Source organism: Cynocephalus volans, chromosome 3 (genome assembly GCF_027409185.1).
Source record: "Cynocephalus volans isolate mCynVol1 chromosome 3, mCynVol1.pri, whole genome shotgun sequence".
Classification (NCBI taxonomy): Eukaryota; Metazoa; Chordata; class Mammalia; order Dermoptera; family Cynocephalidae; genus Cynocephalus; species Cynocephalus volans.
In genome coordinates, this window is record NC_084462.1 from 59,270,966 (window position 1) to 59,285,655 (window position 14,690).

Genomic DNA, 14,690 nt, shown 5'->3' on the forward strand with positions numbered 1-14,690 from the left:
GTCGATTATCAGTTTATATCCATAAATATTGTTCCTCATTTCTTTAAGGTTTGTTACTTACTTCACTTCTGCCCCTCACCTGCAGAATTCACTTTTTGAGGCCCTTAGTGCAACTCTAAAGATTCAGATTAAGGAATTTCTCTTGGATCATCAAAGGAACCGGAGTGTACCATAAAATGTTGTATCCCATTATACTGTTTAGGTTCTGAACCCTCGGGTCATTGTTAGCTATAGAGTTATTTATTGGGTCATTGCTTGGGCTGGGAATTTAATTTTTAAAGAAAAGGTTTAGGCTCTTGGTACAAAAGCTAATGGTTTGTCTGGATTTTGTGGAATTTAATCCAAGAAATTTGCCAAAGCATTTTGCTACTCTCCTACAGAGATACATTCTTTTCTTTGTTTGTTAATTCATTAAATGAATTTTTTGACATGAAATTAGTAGAATTTCTAGCTTCTTGGCAGTGTTACCCATTCTTTTCCATCCCTTTGGAAAATGCCATAGAACCTTAACAATTGATGTAACTTTATGAGGTACCACAACTAATTTTATCAAAAAGGACATTGGAAGAAGAATGGAAAACACCCTATTTCTGTTCATAAGCCTTCCTTGGGATTGCTGTATTGCTCAGACTCCAATTTGTTTCTTAAATGGGACATGAGGTGGGAGATCTCCATCATGATGCTCAAGTAAAATGAAAGGTATTCTGTTGAGTGAATGGTTTTTGTAATACCTCCTTTAATTAAAGCCTGGTGTTTGTGTCCTTTTTCTGATAGAGGTTGCAAATGCGGCATGTATTCTTTTCTGGATTCCTTTTTTCTGTTGCTGTTTTTCTAGATGCTGTCCAGGGCTGAAGTTAAGTGGTATATAAGGAGGGAAACGATTTCTCTCTCATCTGCCTCCCAAGGCAGCCTTGGCCCTGCCATCTACTACAGGGAGACCTACTACAAGCTAACACTTTTCATTTTTTTCTTGGAGAAAAGAGCTATATCTTACTCTCTTTTATTGTGGGGTGGTGATAGGAGCTGGGGTGAGGGTAAAGGTGATTAACACATTTGTTTACCAAATTTACCTATATAAGAATAAGCCAGATGGACACACCACTTTGGGAAAAAGTGGCTTGAGGAGGGTGATAGAGTTTGGATGTGTTGTCCCCTCCAAAACTCATGTGGAAATTTGATCCCCAATGTGGCAGTGTTGGAAACTGATTGAATCATGGGGACAGATTCCTCATGAATGGATTAATGCTCTCCCTGGGGGAGGAGGGATTAATTAGTGAGTTCTCGCTCTATTTGTTCCTGCGAGAACTCATTGCTTAAAAAGACCTTGGCACCTCCTCTCTCTCTCTTGCTTCCTGTCGCCATGTGATCTGCTTGTACCCGCCGGCTGCCTGCCACTTTCCGCCATGAGTAGAAGCAGCCTGAGGCCCATGCCAGATGCAGCTGTCCCAGAATCGTAAGCCAAATAAACCTCTTTCCTTTATAAATTACCCAGTCTCAGGTATTTCTGTTATAGCAACACAAAATGGGCTAAAACAGAGGGAAAGCCAGGTTTATATTCTGTAAGACTTAAGATTGTATTTTTATTTTTTTTAATTTTATTTTATTTTGTCAATATACAATGTGGTTGATTATTGCGGCCCATTACCGAAACCTCCCTCCCTCCTCCCCCTCTCCCCTCCCTCCCAACAACCTCCTTTCTGTTCGCTTGTCCTGTCAACTTCAAGGAATTGTAATTGTTGTGTCTTCTTCCCCCCGCCCCCATTTTATTTGTGTATTTATTTATTTGTTTTTAGCTCCCACAAATAAGTGAGAACATGTGATATTTCTCTTTCTGTGTGCCTGACTCGTTTCACTTAATATAATTCTCTCAAGGTCTATCCATGTTGCTGCAAATGGCAGTATTTCATTCTTTTTTATAACAGAGTTGTATTCCATTGTGTAGATATACTGCATTTTCTGTATCCACTCATCTGATGATGGACATTTGGGCTGGTTCCAACTCTTAGCTATTGTAAATAGTGCTGCAATAAACATTGGAGAACAGGTATACCTTCGACTTGATGATTTCCATTCCTCTGGGTATGTTTCCAGCAGTGGGATAGCTGGATCATATGGTAGAGCTATCTGCAATTGTTTGAGGAACCTCCATACCATTTTCCATAGAGGCTGTACCATTTTGCAGTCCCACCAACAATGTATGCGAGTTCCTTTTTCTCCGCAACCTCGCCAGCATTTATCGTTCACAGTCTTTTGGATATTAGCCATCCTAACTGGGGTGAGATGGTATCTCAGTGTGGTTTTGATTTGCATTTACCGAATACTGAGTGATATTGAGCATTTTTTCATGTGTCTGTTGGCCATTCATATATCGTCCTTTGAAAAATGCCTATTTAGCTCTTTTGCCCATTTTAAAAATTGGGTTACTTGTTCTTTTGTTGTAAAGTTGTTTCAGTTTCTTGTATATTCTGGATAGTAATCCTTTGTCAGATGTATATTTTGCAAATATTTTCTCCCACTCTGTTGGTTGTCTTTTAACTCTGATGGTTGTCTTTTAGCTCTGTTAATTGTTTCTTTTGCTATGCAGAAGCTTTTTGGTTTGATATGACCCCATTTATTTATTTTTCCTTTGGTTGCCCATGCTTTTGGGGTCATTCATGAAGTCTGTGCCCAGGCCTACTTCCTGAAGTGTTTCTCCTATGTTTTCTTTAAGAAGTTTTATTGTTTCAGGGTGTATATTTAATTCTTCAATCCATTTTGAGTTGATTTTAGTATATGGTGAGAGGTGTGGATCTAGTTTCATTCTCCAGGATATGGATATCCAGTTATGCCAGCACCATTTGCTGAAGAGACAGTCTCTTCCCCAGTGTAGAGCATGGTTCCTTTGTCAAAGACCAGATGGTTGTAGGTGTGTGGGTTGATTTCTGGATTCTCTATTCTATTCCATTGATCAGTGTGTCTGTTTTTATGCCAGTACTATGCTGTTTTGGTTATTATAGCTTTGTAGTACAGTTTAAAGTCAGGTAATGTTATACCTCCAGCTTTATTTATTTATTTTTTTTGCTCAGAATTGCTTTGGCTAAGTGTGGTCTTTTGTTATTCCATATAAATGTCTGGATAGTTTTTTCCATTTCTGAGAAAATGTCATTAGAATTTGAATGGGGATTGCATTAAATTTGTATATCACTTTGGGTAGTATGGACATTTTCACAATGTTGATTCTTCCAATCCAAGAGCATGGGATATCTTTCCATCTTCTTGAATCCTCTCTAATTTCTCTCAGCAGTGGTTTGTAGTTCTCATTATAGAGATTTTTCACATCCTTGATTAACTCAATTCCTAAGTATTTTATTTTTTTGGTGGCTATTGTAAATGTGCAAGCTTTCTTGATTTCCCTTTCTGCATGTTCACTATTGGAGAATAGAAATGCTACTGATTTTTGTGTGTCGATTTTGTATCCTGCTATTGTGCTGAAATCATTTATCACCTCCAAGAGTTTTGTTGTAGAGGCTTTAGGCTGTTCGATATATAGGATCATGTCATCTGCAAACAGGGACAGTTTGACTTCATCTTTTCCAATCTGGATGCCCTTTATTTCCTTCTCTTCTCTGATTGCTCTGGCTAGTACTTCCAACACTATGTTGAATAGGAGTGGTGAGAGTGGGCATCCGTGTCTAGTGCCTGTTCTTAAAGGGAAAGCTTTCAGCTTTTCTCCATTCAGGATGATATTGGCAGTGGGTTTTTCATATATGGCTTTAATTACGTTGAATACTTTCCATCTATACTTAACTTGTAGAGAGTCTTTATCATGAATGAGTGTTGAATTTTATCAAATGCTTTTTCAGCATCTATAGAGATGATCGCATGGTCCTTCTTTTGGAATAGTTTGTAGAAAATTGGTGTTAATTCCTCTTTCAATATTTGGTAGAATTCCACAGTGAATCCATCTGGTCTGGGACTTTTCTTTGTTAGGAGCCTTCTGATAACAACTTCAATCTCTTTTATTGTTATTGGTCTGTTCAGGTTTTCTACATCTTCTTGGCTCAGTTTTGGTAGTTTGTGTGTGTCCAGAAATTTATCCATTTCCTCCAGATTTTCAGATTTTTCGGCATATAGTTGTTTATAGTAGCCTCAAATGATTCCTTGTATTTCAGAGGTGTCAGTTGTAATATGACCTTTTTCATCTCTAATTTTTGTTATTTGGATCTTCTCTCTTCTTTTTTTAATTATCTGTGCTAATGGTTTGCTGATTTTATTTATCTTTTCAAAAAAAACCAACTTTTTGATTCATTGATCCTTTGTATCATTTTTGGGGGTTTCAATTTCATTAAGTTCTGCTCTGATCTTAGTGATTTCTTTCTGTCTACTAACTTTGGGTTTGGATGGTTCTTGTTTTTCTAGTTCTTAAAGGTGAAGTATTAGGTTGTTCACTTGCCATCTTTCCATTCTTCTGAGGTGAGCATTTAACGCGATAAATTTCCCCCTTAGTACTGCTTTTGCAGTATCCCACAGGTTTTGGTATGATGTATCATTGTTTTCCTTAGTTTCAATAAATGTTTTGATTTCTCGTTCTATTTCTTCTTGGACCCATATGTCATTAAGTAGAATTCTGTTTAATTTCCATGAATTTGTATAGTTTCCAGAATTTCGTGTTATTGATTTCTAATTTTAATCCATTGTGGTCTGAGAAAATACATTGGGATAATTCCAGTTTTTTTGAATTTGTTGAGACTTGATTTGTGACCTAACGTGATCTATCCTGGAGAATGATCTATGTGCTGATAAGAAGAATGAATATTCTGAGGTTGTTGGATGGAATGTTCTGTAGATATCTGCCAAGTGCAATTGGTCTAGAGTGTTGTTTAGATCTTGTGTTTCTCTGCTGATTCTTTGCCTAGATGATCTGTCCAATATTGACAATGGGGTGTTCAGGTCCCCTGCTATTATGGTATTAGTGTCTATTTCCTTCTTTAGGTCTAATAGAGTTTGTTTTATAAATCTTGCTGCTCCAACATTGGGTGCATGTATATTTATGATTGTTATGTCTTCTTGATGGATCAATCTTTTTATCATTATGTAGTGGCCCTCATTATCTCTTTTAATGGTTTTTAGTTTAAAGTCTAATTTATCAGATATAAGAATAGCTACTCCAGCTCGTTTTTCTTTTCTGTTTGCATGGTAAATCTTTTTCCATCCTTTCACTCTTAGTCTATGTGAGTCTTTATGGGTGAGGTGGGTCTCTTGAAGGCAGCATATAGTTGGGTCCTCCTTTTTGATCCAGTCAGCCAGTCTGTGTCTTTTGATTGGGGAATTTAATCCTTTTACATTAAGAGTTGTTACTGAAAAGTGTTGATTTACTCCTAGCATTTTATTGATTTTTGTTTGGATGTGTTGGGTGTCTTTTGTTCCTTTCTTTCTGATTTACTGTTTTGTCTTCTGTATTTGTTTGTTCCTTGGGTTTTAGATAAACTTTTTTTTTTCTCTTCATTGTTGGCATTTTTATTTTACGAGTGGGTTTTGATTTTTCTTGAGTTTTTATGGCACTGGTAGTTATTTTTCAGGTTCCAAACCCAGTACTCCCTTGAGAATTTCTTGTTTTTGCTTGTCTGAGAAATATAGTATTTGCCCTTCATTTCGGAAGGATAGCCGTGCAGGGTAGAGTATTCTTGGCTGGCAATCTCTGTCTTTTAGTATTTAGAATATATCATCCCATTCCTTTCTGGCTTTTAGGGTTTGTGATGAAAAGTCTGATGTTATTCTGATTGGGGCTCCCTTATAGGTGATTTGACACTTCTCTCTTGGAGCTTTTAAGATTCTCTCTTTGTCTTTGAGTTTTGCCAATTTGACTATAACATATCTTGGAGAGAAGGCCTTTTTGGGTTGAATACAGTTGGGGATCTTTGAGCTTCCTGAATCTGAAGATCTGTGTCTTTTCCTGTACCTGGGAAGTTTTCTGCCACTATTTTGTTGAATATGTTTTCAATACAATCTCCTTTTTCCCCTCCTTCTGGAGTACCCATGACTCAGATATTTGAGTGCTTAAGATTGTCTGCTATCTCTCTTAGATTTTCTTCATTGTTTTAAATTTTTCTTTCTTTTTTTTTTTTTTTTGTCTGCCTCTATTATTTCAAACAGCGCATCTTCAAGGTCAGAAGTTCTCTGTTCTGCTTCTGCAAGCCTGCTGATTAAACTCTCTGTTGTGTTTTTTATTTCACTGAATGAATTCTTCTGTTCAGCAAGCTCTGCTACATTTTTTTCCAGGGCATTGATTTGCTTGTACATTTCTTCTTTCAGGTCTTGTATATTTTTCTTCATTTCATCGTGTTGTCTAGCTGAGTTTTCTTGTATCTCATTTAGTTTCCTTAGAATTATCACTCAAAATTCCTTGTCCAACATTTCATGGGCTTCTTTGTTCTATAGGATCTAGAGCTTGAGAGTTATTACCCTTTGGTGGTGTACTTTCTTGATTTTTTTATATTTCTGGTATCTTTCCTTTGAAGTTTAGTCATTGTGGCAAGGGATTTCACAGTCCACTGTTCGACACTGTAGTCTGGCTAGGATGCTGCTGGGGCTGCCAGTTTGGCATGGCTGCCTCAGTGTCTGCTCGGTCGCCCACTGGCGCCTCGGGTGCATGGTTGACTTGGGTCTTGGGCCTCTCTTGGGAGGCACCTCTCTGGTCAGCATGCACTCGGCCGGACTGGGGATGGAGTCTGGCGGCAGCATGGCCTACCTGCTCAGTCACGTGCTGGCACCACGGCACGCGTGGTCTCTGTGGATCTCAGGCCTCTCCAGTGGGGCTCCTCTCTGGTCGTCGCACATTCGGCCGAGCTGGGGATGGAGTCTGGCGGCAGCAAGGCGTACTTGCTCCGTTGCTAAGATTGTATTTAGATGCAGATAACCAAAAAATAACTGCATAGTCTTAAACTTCACTCAATAGGAAACCCAAGGATAGACAGTTAAGAGCTGGTGTATGGCTCTCCTGTGTCATCAGGGAGCCAGTTTCCTTCTGTCTGCCTGCTTGGCAAACCTCAGCATGTGGGTTTTGCTCCAGTGGCACCAAGATAGCTTCTGTATCTCCAAGAATCACATTTACGTTCCTTACAAGAAGAGGGCGCAAGGGTCAAGGGCTTCTAACGGGATTAAGATTTTTTATTTTGGAAGAAATCCCCTCTCTAGTGACTTCTGTATATATTCTCATTTTTGTAATTTTGTCCTATAACCATCCTTAGCTGCAAGGGAGGCCTAGGATTGAGTGTTTCACCCATATAGCCTCTTTAGTTAAAGCAGAGGTTATTGGGGTTGTGAATGGTTTTCTAATAGCGGGTCCACACTGTCAACCACATTTCTCCCTCATTCGTCTGGTGATGCCCGAGGCCTCTCCATAACACTGAAGAATTTGGAACCCAGCCAACTACATTGATTTGCCTTTTGAATTGAAACATACATATAGGAATTGTTTACCTTCTGTTAATCCAAGTCTGATTGAGCTCCCTGCATGACTTTGTAGCATGAACATAGCAAAATTCTGGTTATAGTTTTATCACTAAATAGTTATATGGCCTCAGGCCAATTATATAACCTTGCTGGGCTTCAGTTTTCCCAAGTGATTTAGACTAGAGCAATGATTACTAACATTTCTTATGGTAGAAATTGAATAGGCACTTTAAATTTATTTCAAGGATTGTTTATGGATTCTGAGGGATTCCTTTATCGTAACTGTTATTTATCATTATATCCAAAACTTTAAGGACAGAACATTAAATAATATTGTATGGGGTACATTTTATTGCTATAGCTATAAAATACTAACAGAATTGTATTTTGTACGTTTTGTTGGTAAAATACAAACAGAATTGAAGTTCAAAATTGTGATTATATCACGTTATGGCAGGTTGACATCCCAATGGGAATGAAGTGAGGTAAAAATTCTTAGTATTGATGTCATGGAAATCTTCCCTGGAATATGTCAGTATCCCAGTGGCTGAAAAAAATTCTAAACTAAATTATCTCCAGTCTCTTTTCAGGCTTGTGTTTTGTAAAGATAAAACTTATTTCAGTATTTAGGTTATTTCCCCTCTAGTATTCATTAGAAGGAACAATAAATGTTTTGGTATGGTTACTTGGTTGGATTGTTAACTCAATTGAATGACTCCATAAACATCTTGAACTAGTTACGAGCCTCAAAGTCAAAGAATTACCTTTTCAGGCAAATTTCACATATTCATTGATTAAAAACATGGAGCATCTGTTAGCAGTAGCAGCAATTTCATAAGTCAGGATGTTTAATAAAAGCAAGTTTTCAAAGCTAGGAGTTTATGACAGGACAGAAGAGGAAGCCGGGGAATCTGGTGTGTTAAGAGGTGAGAAGCAAACAGTTCAAGAGAAGACTTGCTGGCATTCAAGGGTAATGAATGCTCAGTTCCAGCCATCAGATTGCTATAGTGAAGTGAATGGGTACGACAGCACAGCTTTTTATCTTATAGGTGGTTTATCTTCTTAGTTAGGTCTGAAATGGAAAGAATAAGAGGCCAAATTTGGCTAAAATAATCTACCTGTTGCTGCATAATAAATCACTCAAAGCCTAGTGGCTTAAAATAAAGATGGCTTTTATTTTTTCATGCATCTGCAATTTGGGCATGGTTTGGTGGGGACACTGTTCCACATAGTATCTGTTGAGGTGGATCAGAGCCTGGGGACTAGAATCACATGTAGGCTTTTTCACTCATATGTCTGGGGGTTGTTTCTGGTTGTTGGTTGGAACCGTGGCTGGGAGTGGGACTGAGGCCTTTCTGTATGGCTGCTTGGCTTCCTTACCATCAAAATGGTTGAGTTTTATAGGTGAGTGTCCCAATAGGGAGAGCCAGGAGGACTCTCTATCGCCTTTCTTGGCCTAACCTCCAAATCCTTTATCCTCACTTCTACCACATTCTGTTTATTAGAGGTGAGTCACTAAGACTGGCCCATATTCAAAGGGAGGGGACCTACTCTACCTTTTGATGGAAGGCATGTCAAAGAATTTATGGCATGTTTTAAAACAGCCACACTATTAATCATAGGTAATTTCCTTTTGTATTTTAGCAGGTCCGTGGCAGAACACATATCACAAATTAAGACATAGAGATATTCATAGTGATCAGGGAAGGCCTGTAAACTCCATCTCTCTTATTTTTGTTAACTTAGGGAAAAAATCCTAATTCCTGTCTAATAAAAAAAATACTAGAGTGATATGACTGATACACATATGCTTTTCATCAGAAATGATACAGTCAATACATTTATCAAGAACAGATGAAAATTTTTGTTGGAAAAGGAAATGAAAACATTATTTGGCATTCTTGAGCAATTTGGCATTATGTGGTCAATGTCTAAAGGTAAGTTCTTTTATTGGCTCTTGAAAAATGCAGATTTCACATTTGAACTCAGCTTTAACTTACCTAGAGAACTTGTACATACTGATAAGTGTGGAATAGATTTTGTGGTCTGGAAACAGTTGATTTAAAGTTTAAAATAATTTAATTCCAACCTGATGTTTGTAAAATTGGTATAGATGGTACCAGAGAGACCTCACCAGGTTTAACACACAATAACCTTTTGTTCAATTCCCTGCCAAGAATATCTCTAAAAATAAATGTTTGTTACAGGCTCCTATTAAAATGTGAGGGGAAATTGAATTAGGATTTCAAATCTTTAGCCTTTTTATATACTCTTTTAGATCTTTTCCATATGTTTAAATCTTTAAAAGTTCAGGGACATGTTCTGAGAGGAAACATGATATTCCTCTTTTCACACCATGAGGAAAATAATAAATATTAATTAGTTTTTTTCTGAACAAGTTTTGGTTCTGCCATGGGTGGTTACTGGGTCAATAGGAAGTCAGTGTTGTTAATCAGTGTGGATTGAATGAAGTGTGTGTGTGTGTGTGTGTGTGTGAGAGAGAGAGAGAGAGAGAGAGAAAGGGAGAGAATTCTTAATCATGTGGGGTAACCTGAGTCAGAAACCTTTGAAGGAGGGCCGGCCTGTGGCTCACTTGGGAGAGTGCGGTGCTGATAACACTAAGGCCACGGGTTCGGATCCTATATAGGGATGGCTGGTTGGCTCACTGGCTGAGCGTGGTGCTGACAACACCAAGCCAAGGGTTGAGATCCCCTTACCGGTAATCTTTAAAAAAAAAAGAAAAGAAAAAGAAAAAGAAACCTTTGAAGGGATTTACTACCAATTTTGATTTAATTTTTTTCAAGAGAAAACAGTATGTGGTTCTGTGTGGTACTTCTATAATACTTTAAATACACATACTAGTGAGTTGCTTTCAGATGTCCTTTACTATCAACATTTTAACTTGGAGGAAATCTATTTTAATCAGTAAAAAACTAACAGCCTTGATTGACTAGAGATGGCCAACCCTCACCTCTAATGCAAAAAAAGTCCAAAGCAACAAATAGATAATTACCTATAGAATAGAGTGTCTAGGAGAAAACAATGAAATCCAGCTAAACAGTGAAGAAAGCCAACCAGGACCAGTGCAGAGACTGGAGAAACTCTGCACTGCTGGGATAAGGTAGGTGGGAGGGCTGGTGGCCAGCACTTCCACAGCAGATGCCTGCAAATCAGGCTGCAAAGTAAGTGCACGTCACTCCTGGATAGTGAGCCCAGTCTGTGGAGTGGCTAAGAGCCCACATAACTATTTTTCCAGAGAGGAACTACACTCAGAGTCACCCCCTCCCTCCTTGGTCCTTGGCTGATGCTGGATGTTACCATTTTGGGATAGGAGCCAGGAGAGCTTAGAGTTCTGCCAATCCAGTGGCCCCGCAGACCCCAGTGGAGAGCATGAGGGTAGCATGCTTGCTGTCTGGATATATGCCCTGCTTCCCTCTGGGATCTCAGAGCCCTACCCAATTCAATCCCCCTCCCTCCCTGCACCGGTGGACAGCAAGCAAGGACTGATTTGGTCCCTTGCACTGATTGTCTGGATCCACACCCTCCTTCCCTGGGAGCTCAGAGTCACATCTGATACAGGGGAACTGCCTGCTCCAATGGAGGGGGCGGGGATAGTGTGCCAGTCACTTGGATCAATTCCCTTCTTCCCTGGGAGCTCACAGGTCTGCCTGACACAGTGAGCCTGCCAGCACCATTAGAGAGCGTGAGGGAGTGTGTAAGTCACCTAGATCCATGCCGACCTTCGCTGGGAGCCCAGAGTCCCTCCTGATACAGTGACCTGCCTGTACCAGCATAGAAGGGTTCAAGGAGTGAGCTGGCATTTACTGCTATGTTCACCGAGAACCAAACCTACAATGCCCAACATAACTGTCAATATAGAGCATTTCTAAATGTAAGACTCTCTTCTTTCAAAAACCACTCCAAAAATAAAAAGAAGGGATTATATCACCATATACCCAGACATCAACTCAGAGATATGAGAAGCATGAAAAAACAGGGAAACATGACTCCCCCCACAAAGAATACTATAGTTCTCTGGTACCAGACCACCCCAAAACAGGAAACTGGTGAATCACTGGAATAGGAATCCCAAATGGCAATGTTAAGGAAACTTAACATGATGCAAGAAAAAATAGAAATCACAGTAAAGTAAAAAAAAAAATCCGGAATATGTATGAGAAATTCAACAAAGAGGTAGAAACAATAAAAAAAAAACAAAACAAGCAAGAATCCTGGAAGTGAAGAATTCATTCAATGAAATAAAAAGTACAACTGAAAAAAAAAAAAAAAAAGTATAATTGAGAGCATAAATGGCAGGCTAGAAAAAGCAGAAGAAAGAATTTCTGAACTAGAAGACAGGCTTTTCAAATCAACACAAGTGGACCAAAAAGAGAAAAAAGAATTTTAAAAAATGAAGAAAGTGTAAGAGAACCAGCTAATAACCTTAAGCCTACAAGCATCCATATTATGGGCATATCAGAAGGGGAAGAGAAAGGAAAAGGCTTTGAAAGCCTATTTTGTGAAATAATAGCCAAAACTTTCCAAGTATTGGGAGAGATACAGTGTTCCAGATCCAGGAAGCTCAAAGATCCCCAAACAGATTCAACACCAAAAGTACCTCCTTGAGACACATTATAGTCCAATTGTCAAGATTCAAAGATGGAGAAAGAACTCTAAAACAGCAAGAGAAAAGTGTCGAGTCACCTATAACAGACTCCCCATCAGGTTAACAGCATACTTCTCAACAGAAACACTACAGGCCAGGAGAGAGTGGGATGATACTTTCAAACTGATAAAAGAAAGTAACTGCCAACCAAGAGTACTATACTCAGCAAAGCTTTCCTTCAGAAATAAAGGAGAAATAGTATCCTTCCCAGACAAACAAAAACTGGGAATTCACCACCACAGGACCAGCCCTTCAACAAATCCTCAAGGGAGTCCTCCATCTAGAATCAAAAGAGTGACATATGTCACCATAAATACATGAGAAAGAATAAAAACTGCTCGTGGAACAGATACACAAATGAAAATGAGAAGGAAAATGTATATCATAAAACAATGATGCAATACCTTTCAATAACCACCCCGAATATAAATAGATTAAATCCCCCACTTAAAAGATACAGACTGGCTGAATGGATTAAAAAACCAGACCCAATTATATGCTGCCTGCAAGAAACTCAATTTACCAGTAGAGACACATATAGACTAATAGTGAAGGGATGGAAAAAGATATTCCATGAAAGTGGAAACCAGAATTGAGCAGGAGTTGCCATACTTATATCAGATAAAATAGATTTTAAACCAAGAATTATAAAAAGAGACAAAGCAGGACATTATATAGTGATAAAAGGGTCAGTGCAGCAAGAAGATATAGCAATCATAAATATATATATGCACCCAACACTGGAGCACCCAGATGTATAAAGCAATTGTTATTGGATCTAAATGGAGAGATAGACCCCAATGTAATAATAGTTGGGGACTTTAACATGCTTCTCTCAGCATTTGACAGATCACCTAGACAAAAAATTAGCAGCGAAATACTGGATTTAAGCAGCATGTTAGATCAAATGGACTTGACAGACATTTACAGAACTTTCATCCAACAACTGTAGAATATACATTCTTCTCATCAGCACTGAGATCATTCAGCATAGACCACATGTTGGGCCACAAATGAAGTCTCAACAAATTTAAAAAGACTGAAATCATATCAAGTATATTTTCAGACAACAGTGGAATAAAATTAGAAGTTAACAACAAACAGAACGTTGGAAACTACACAAATACATAGAAATTAAACAATATGCTTCTGAATGACTGATGGTTCAAAGAAGAAATAAAGCATGAAATCAAAAAATTCCATGAAACAAATGAAAATAAAAGCAAAACTTAACAGAGCCTATGGGATACCGTAAGAGTAGTACTAAAAGGGAAGTTTATTGCAATAAAGTCTTACATCAAAAGAATAGAAAGACTTAATAAGCTAATGTAATACCTCAAAGAATTACAAAAACAAGAACAATCCTATCCCAAAATTAGTAGATGAGAAGAAATAACTAAGACCGTAGCAGAACTGAATGAAGGAGAGGCTCCCAAAAAACACAAAACAACAAAAGATCAACAAAAAGTTGTTTTTTTGAGAAGATAGGTAAACCATTAGCTAGACTAATAAAAAAATGAAGAGAGAATATCCAAATTAAGAAAAAAATCAGAAACAAAGACAGCTGATACCACAGTAATACAAAGAATCATTAGAGACTATTATGAGCAACTATATGCCAACAAATTTGAAAATCTGGAGGAAATGGATAAACTTCTAGACACACATAAAGCTACCAAGACTGAACCAAGAACAAATGAAATACCTGAACAGACCAGTAATGAACCATGAGACTGAGGTAGTAATTAGCAGTTTCCCAACAAAGAAAAGCCCAGGACTAGATGACTCCACTGCTGAATTCTACCAAAGTTTTAAAGAAGAATTAATACCAATACATTTCAAACTATTCCAAAAAATTGAAACAGAGGCCATTCTCCCAAACTCATTCTGTGAGGCCAGCATTACCCTGATACCAAAATCAGACAAGGACATAGCAAAAAAAGATAGTTACAGGCCAGTATCCCCGATAAAACATAGACACAGGAATGCTCAACAAAATATTAGCAAACAGGATACAACAGGACATCAAAAAGATTATGCACCGTGATCAAGTGGGATTCATCCCAGGGATGCAAGGATGGTTCAGCATACACAAATCAATAAATGTGATACACCGTATCGACAAGATCGAGGGCAAAAACCATGTAATTATCTCAGCAGGTGCAGAAAAAGCATTTGGCACAATTTAACATCCCATCATCATAAAGACTCTCAACAAATTAGATATAGAAGGAAAGTATCTCAACACAATAAAAGCCATGTATGATAAACCCACTGCAAACATCATCCTAAATGAGGAAAAGCTGAAAGCTTTTTCTTTAAGTACAGGAAAAGGACAAGGATGCCCAGTCTCATCACTCCTGTTTAACATAGTATTAGAAGTACTAGCCAGAGTAATCAGGCAAGAGAAAGAAAGGGCATCCAAACAGGAAAAATGAAGTCAAATTGTCCCTTTTTGCAGATGACATGATCCTATATGTAGCAAAACCTAAAGGCTCTACGAAGAAAAAAAAAACAACCTCCTAGAGTTGATAGACAAATTCAGTAATGTTACCAGATACAAAATCAATGTGCAAAGATCAGTAGCATTTTT

The 14,690-nt window shown here is 38.2% G+C and overlaps 1 protein-coding gene across 1 annotated transcript in view; it reads left to right on the plus strand.

Moving 5' to 3' along the window:
- The window catches only part of EFL1 (elongation factor like GTPase 1), a 165,046-nt gene that overhangs the window by 64,763 nt on the left and 85,593 nt on the right, over positions 1-14,690 (plus strand). The gene's annotated exons all lie outside the window — the stretch shown is intronic.